Below are 7884 nucleotides of genomic sequence, written 5' to 3' on the forward strand. Positions count from 1 at the left end.
CAGAAAAGCCCCTGAAAAGTGTGCCCCAGGAATATGACTTTATGCCCATAGGTTCTAAAGATAAACCAATTCTTCACCACCAAGATGGGTCATTTTATAAAGGTAGAGTTCAAAATTAAATCACAAGAGTCCTAACATACCTTCACATAGTCATGTGGTTTGTGACTCAATAATACATACAGACTTTCATATCAATTCTATGGAAACTGAATTCTTTATTCATGTAATTGTACAGCTTTATAAATAAAAATAACAAAGGTGACTGACTTAGTGCTAGAAGTTCTTGAGTATTTGGGAGTTACCAATTTTAACATTCACTGAATAAGGCAACCTGGAGTGGGTAGCAAAATTATCTCTTAGTTTTTCTTTCTTTCCTTAATAGCAAAATCAATGAGTATCCATATACACAAAGCTATATTGAGTCAATAAAAGTTAATTGGAAAGTATCACATGACTGTATGTCATAAAATCAATCATCTCTTCAATAGTCGTTTCTGTCCTGCTTGTAATTATAAAAATAAGTCAGTATTTTTATATTTTAATTCATAAGCATCCCAGGGAACATATTTCATTAAGAAGAAAAGGCAACTCTTAGCTGGCTCAGTCTGTAGAGCATGCAACTCTTGATTTCAGGGTTGTGAATTTAAGCCTCCCAATGATTGGGTGTAGAGATTACTAAAATAAATAAACAAACTTTAGAAAAAAGAAAGCTATTTAAAAATAATTGAAATTTGGCCCCTTTATCACACTATAACAAAAAAAATCAGTTTCAAATAAATTAAAGCTCTATGAACAGCAAACAATAAAACTTATAGGAGGGTCATGGACAGATTTCTTAAATAGCACCCCCGATTGATAAATTTGACTACATTTAGATTCAGATCTCCTGTTCTTTCACAGAGTGGGGAAAAATATTTATAGTATGTACAATTGACAAATGGATGTGTAGCAGGTGGAACTCTTTTATACTGTTTGTGGTATAATTATTTTTGGAAAATAATCTGGCATTATCTGCCAAAATTGAGTATGAAGATATCCGATGATAATTCTCTTCAGTAATGACTGAGGAGTGGAGTTGCTGTATGAACCAAGAGACAGGGGAGCACTGTCCATAAAAGCTCCAAGCTGGAAAGCCTTGTATATATTTCCTCATGGCTCATTTTAATTGCTGTATAGTATCCTTTTATATAGTATATACCAGAACTTATCCATTATTTTTCTAATAGAACTCTAATATATCAATTATGCTGCTGCTTCTTTGGAGTTGATCATTTTTTCTTAAATATTAACTTGTAAGAGTTCTTTGTATGTTAAGGATCTTAACCTATTTGCCATGCATATTATGAAATATATTACCTAAATTGTCATTAATCATTTATCTTTTTTTACAATATTTTTCTCTATGAAAGTTTTACATTTTTATGCAATAAATTTATCATCAGTATGATGAATAAAAATAAAAAATAAAAATATAATATAAAAATAAAAAATAAATAAAAAAATAAAATAAAAATAAAAAATAAAATAAAATAAAATAAAAATAAAAAATAAAACACACTATTCAAAAAGATAAGAAACATCCAGAAAAAAAAATACAAACAATTTAGTCATGAAGCAATGTAAAAGGGCAGTGGATACCTTTCCACATGGAAATAATGACGAAAACATTTAAAAACGATCAAATGGATGTAAAATATACTCTTAAATTATACTTAACATAGAAAGTTTCACTCTAGCTATTTGCCACACTTTTATTGGTCTCTACCAATTGTATTAAACAAATTTATAAAATTTAATTATTTATGCAAAAAGTATCATGCACATCTAAGTTTAAGAATCTTGTTATATGTATTGAAATTATAATTTATCCTTCACTAAATATTTGGTATCTTCACCTTGTATAAATAACCTAGTGTTTTCTTTTATTCTATTTTCAGAATAATTACTTATAACTTCAAGAATTGCTAGAAAATAGGTTCTAGAAGGCAAAAAGTAGGTGTTATTTGTATTAAAGTGAAACACCAGTAGCAAGTGATACTACATATTTTCAAAGTGCCCAAAATATTTTAGTCCTCTTTCAAAACACTGAACATTGAATTCATTTCTTGTAGACTGATTTAAGTGACTAAGCCACTCTAATAATAGTTTAAGTTTTAAGGTGTAAGTATATGTAGCTCTCTGGTTTGTTTTAGCCAGTTTCTGTTCTTCTCTACTCAACCTGCAACATTCAAAATATAGACTCATCCTCCAAAAAGTCTTCCCACCACATTATTGATTATCAATCTTACTTAACATCTGTGAAAAAAAGAAGACAGCAAGCTCAAAATGGTGTCACTTGGACTAAGTTCCCAAACTAGGGCTTAACACCTAATCTAATTTCAGTTTCAACCTTCACCAGAAATCTGGCATTAAACAGTCAAGAAAATTTTTCTTTCTATCAGCACCAAAGAATCTGTCACTGTGTTTTCTCTATTTCCCAAAGAAAGGTGAGGTAATTTGTATAATAAGACACCTTGCTTTTTCCCCCTAGCAAACAGCTTCTCTGAAACAATTCTTTTTTTTCTTTTTTCTTTTTTTTTTTTGCTAATAACTTCCTTGTCCCCACCCTCCTTCTATAAAAACCTTCCATTTTGAACAACTCCTGGGAATGCTTCTCTACTTGCTGATTTATGAAAAATTTAATAAAGCCCATTAGATCTTTAAATTTACTTGGTTGAATTTCGTTATTTAATACCTCTTACATTATATTCTGTATTATCTAGCACTTGTTCATGTGTCTTTTAAATACTTCACTAATAGCTTCATGTTTGTCAGTCTTCTCTAGAATAGCTTTATATGCCTGGATTAGGAATCAATGTCTTCTACTTCTCTTGAGTCACAATCATAGGACTTTAGGTCTATAAAAATTCTCAGGTCATCGTGTCACTTTTCCTCATTTTATACACGTTGAGACAATTGAGGTCCAAAGAAGACTAGAATCTGTATCTTTTTTTTTTTTTTTTGAGAGAGAGAGAGACAGTACCATTGGGGAGGGGTGGAGAGAAAAAGAGGGAGAGAATCTTAAGCAGGTTCCATGCCCAGCACAAACCCTGACTCTCAACTCTCAGGACTCAACATGAGGCATGACATGGGGCTCGATGTGGGGCTTGACATGGGCCTCGATCTCACTACCTTTAGATCATGACCTGAGCTGAAATAGTTTCAGACACTTAACTGAATGAACCACCCTGGTGCCCCAAGATCTCTTGATTTCCAATCCCTCTTTTCCCCAATCCCTTGTTTTTATCACAATATTTGTAATTTTTCTTGTTCTTCTCAGTGCCTAGCCCACTGCTGGACTCTCAGGAAGCTTCTGAGGAACATTGTGCAGGTAAAGTAATTTTCAGAGGCATTTGTGCTACATTTATTGCTACTTACTTCAAACATTGCCAAGTTCTGTGCTTAGATAAGAATGCTATATACTATATCTATAGTTCTCTAAAAATCAAGTGACATTCATCATTTATATTTTAATTTTCCATTAGTTTGTATTTTTTATTGTTTTTTTTTTTATTTTTGAGAGAGAGAGAGAGAGAGAGAGATAGAAGGGCACAAACCAGGGAGGGGCAGAGGCGGGGGCAGAAGATCCAACGTGGGCTCTGCACTGACAGCACTGAGCCCAATGGTGGCTCGAACTCATGAACTGTGAGATCATGACCTGAGCTGAAGTGGAACGTTCAACTGACTGAGCCACAAATGCACCCCACATTATTTTGTATTTTTAAATAAATGTTAATCAAGATATTTGAGTGACATAATAAATGTACATGTGTGTGTATATATATATATATATATATATATATATATATATACATACATGTATCTATCTATGTATGGCTTATTTTAACATGGAAATCTGAAGGAAACAGGGTTTGGATTAAATTGTTGTTTTTAGAATGGGATAATTCCCTTACAATTTTGAAATCTGGTACCAGACAACCCAGGGAAAAATGCTACAATTACTAAACAAATCTGCAGTTTAGATTAAAAATAAAACTGTTAACTTATCTGGATTTTTTGAAAAGACCTTCAGGGAGTTCAGGTTCATCTTTTCTGTACACACACATATCTACAGAAAATGGCCAGGACTTAATGGAATTTTACGACTAAACTAGAACGTGTATCTTCTTAAAGGAAGTGAAACAATTGTTTTTTGCAAGGAATTTCTATCATAGCTCACAAAGTATCATTATACCTCACAAAAGCATGTCACCAGTATTTCTGTTAAATGAAAACATAGCTACCACTTCAGAGTAAAACAATAACAACAACAAACATTACTACAAAACCTACTGAGAGATGAATATCTGCTCTCTCCTCTCTTTTATTTGAATCTCTTTGAATAAAGAAATTGAATGCATGGGACACTATATGAGCTAGAATGAATGAATCACTTTTGGTGTTCAGCCAAATTGAAAATTACATCCAAGCTATTCAATCTCAGTCCAGTCAAATGCAAAGCTGGTTAAATGGTCCTTTGCTTAGGAGTGTTAAGTGATTGGGTAGGGATTGAGGTGAATCCAGATATCAAAGCACTTTTGGAGTATCTACCATATACATTTTTTAATGGTAGTGATTGATAACTCTAGATACCTGGCATTTTTACTCATCCTTTAATTATAATTGTTACCTATGGTTTTACATTCTAATACTGTTGGCGTTTAATCCAAGTGGTCACAACAGATTCATCAGGTAGTTTACTCTGCCTCAATGTTAATTAAAATTCCTAAACACTATTTAGGGATTAGGTATTATTTATTTTCAAATTGAAAAAAACACTGAGTGGACTATTAGGAAATAAAACAGGGTAGCACAGCCTATCTGTATTAATATACATAAATTATAGCTTTTATATTTTGCCATATCTCTAGAATCAATGATACAATAATAATTAGGCAGGTGATTTATTTTTCATTGATTTGTTTCAGTCAAGTTGACAGTTGGAAATTGAAGCATCCTATGGGGCAAATGAGATCAGTTTGAAGGGACTCAGCATAAATGCTCCTTATAATCCCTGAATACTAGCTAATAATAAGCTTTTGAGATGGTTTAGCTTAAGTCTGGGAAACTGTGAACTTTGTTGTACTTAACAATTAAAGCAATTATGGAGGAATATTCATCAAAATTTTAAAGTATTTTTCATTAATGGCCCAAGTAGAATTTTACTGAAATTATTCATATTGTTGTTTGCATCCCAGAATAAATTGCAACATCTTAAGGGATAGGTTGCTGTCCTGTTCATCATCATACCTCAGGTCAATTACTGGCACTCAATAAATATTTGAATTGAATTCAATCTTCAATGTCATTAGGTATTTGACACCAATTGTGAAAAACACCATTTACAAATATTTTGGACTATTTGTGAGTTACTTTGTAAGAGTGAATATGTCTCTTATTTTTGTAAACATTTTTACTGTGATATATAAAATTATAACACTTACATGGTCACCCTTAGAAAGCATTGTATTTCTCCATATCCCAATTTCTTTTCTCATTCCCTTGAATTTGTGTCATATTCTGTCTCTAAACCTTATATTGAGTTCTGAATTTTAACAATATTCAGACAAGAAATGACTATGTTTTTAAAAAATAAGGCAAATTAATATAATTAAGTTAAAATTTTCTTCTCTTTCCTTATCACTGGGACACAAGCTACAAACAAACAAACAAAAACACTTTCTTGGCTCTTAACTACTCCCTTTAAGAACATCCAGGCAAACTGAGCAAATTAGTCCTGGAGAATTTGGGGACCATGTCAATCAGTTTATGCTTATTTTACTAACATTAGTCTACACTGACTCTTCCATTTTCTGGTTACCTTTACATTTACAGCATTCATTCAATGTCTATTGAACAATACATATCTTATTGTAGTGCATTAGACTAGAAAAATTTACATCTAAGTTGTACCACTACTTTCACTATCTGTCAAATAGAACATGGTCATTTAAAAAGGATGACCAGGGGAGGAACCAAGATGGAGGAACAGCACTGAAGCTTTGTGTGTGTGTCTCACGTCTGTGAAATATAGCCAGACAAACAGTAAACCATCCTACACACCTAGAAAACGGATTGGAAGATTAACACAAAAATCTTCACAACCTGAAACACAGAATTCAACAGGTACATGACACTAAGAGCTGAACTTGGGGAGCAAGAAGCCCTGAAAGGTAGGGAACCGCTTTTGCGGGCAGAGAGAGGATGGGGACTGGGGATGGGGGGAGCATATAGGAAAAGCACCCCTCCTGAAAAGCAGCTGGAGAGAAAGTGGAAAATTGGAAACAGCCACAGGGACTAAACTAAAAAGGGAGAAAAGAGAAAGGAGAAGATTTAAATTCCATTAAGACTATAAATAAGGGGAGCGCAAAGGCTGCAACTCCGCAGCTCAATAACTGGTGGTGCTCTGGTGGGAAAGGTGAATCCCCAGGAACAGAGTGGGGTCTGGGAGGTTCTTGGGCCACACAAGGAAAAGGGGTTCCACTGCTGGAAGGACACTTGGTAGAGACTGTTGAAGCCACCTGGTCCCAGCAGATGCCAGAAGGCAGCCACATTCGCTGATGCTGGGGCAAGGTTCTTGAGGGTGAAGCCTGGTGTCAGATGTGTGTTGTGATTTTCCATGGTTCCTGAAACGCTGAGGCTACACTATCTCATGATTTTTTGGGGGGGTGGCTGGCACCTGGCTGCAGTCTCGGGGCACCGGCAACAGCAGGGTCCAGCGGGTGTTCCTGGGTGCAGCCGACATTCGACCATTGCTCATTCAGCCATTGCTCGGTGAGACTCTCCCCCAGAGGGGTGGAGCAGGTCAAAGCCACAGTTCTTTGGAAGTAAGGGGCTGGGGAAAACAGCTGCATCTGAGACAAAACTTGGGAGAGAGGTACTGCCTGGGGCCTGGTCACAGAGAGTGGAAAAGCGGGGAGTGGACGAGAGCTGAAGATGGAGGACTGGTGCGCAACTGCTGATCCTGGAGAACAGACTGGGTGGCTGGGTGGCGCCATTTTTTCACTGCTCCCGTGCATGTGCGTGTGCACCAAGGAGCACCTCAACAATCCACCCCAGTAGGCTAGCAGCGCCATCAAGGGGAGAGCAGAACTGTGACACCGAGCCCTGCCCAACTGGGCCATCTTTGCTCTTCAAGAACACAAAACCCACTGCCTGCTTAATCTATGGACTATTATAAAGAGCTACATGGACTGGGAAAACAAAGCAATTTCAGTCCTACTTCAATCTGTTAGCAGGTTCATCTATTCAATTTTTTTTCTTTCTCCTTTTTCTCTTTTACAATTGTTTTCTTTTTCTTGAATACAGAAAGAGAAAAAACTCATTTTTATTTTCAATTTTTATTAAAAATATCTGTCTTTAATTTTTATTACTATATTTTGTACTTTTGTGTATGTTTTTTTCAAGTTCTACTTTACTTCCATCATTTTATTTTATTCTACTTCTGTGTACTCACATTTTCAAATTTTCAAACAATTTCCTTTTTTTTTCTATTTTTCATTTCTTTTCTTTTTCTTGAATGCAGAAAGAGAAAAACTTCATTTATACTTTCAATTTCTTTTAAAAATATTTTTATTTAACTTTTATTGCTATATTTTTGCTTTTATTTATTTTTTTCAAATTCTATCTTACTCCTATCATTTTATTTCAGTCTACTATAGTGTATTCACATTTTCAAATTTTCAAGTGATTTCTTTTTTGTCTTTTCTTTTTTCTTTTTTTATCTTTTTTCCCTTTTTGTTTCTTTTCTTTTTTCTTAAATACAGAAAACATAAAAAATTCATATATTTCTTTTCAATTTTTATTAAACATATTTTTCTATAAATTTTCTACTATATTCTCTAC

Source organism: Leopardus geoffroyi, chromosome X (assembly GCF_018350155.1).
Source record: "Leopardus geoffroyi isolate Oge1 chromosome X, O.geoffroyi_Oge1_pat1.0, whole genome shotgun sequence".
NCBI classification, from domain to species: Eukaryota; Metazoa; Chordata; class Mammalia; order Carnivora; family Felidae; genus Leopardus; species Leopardus geoffroyi.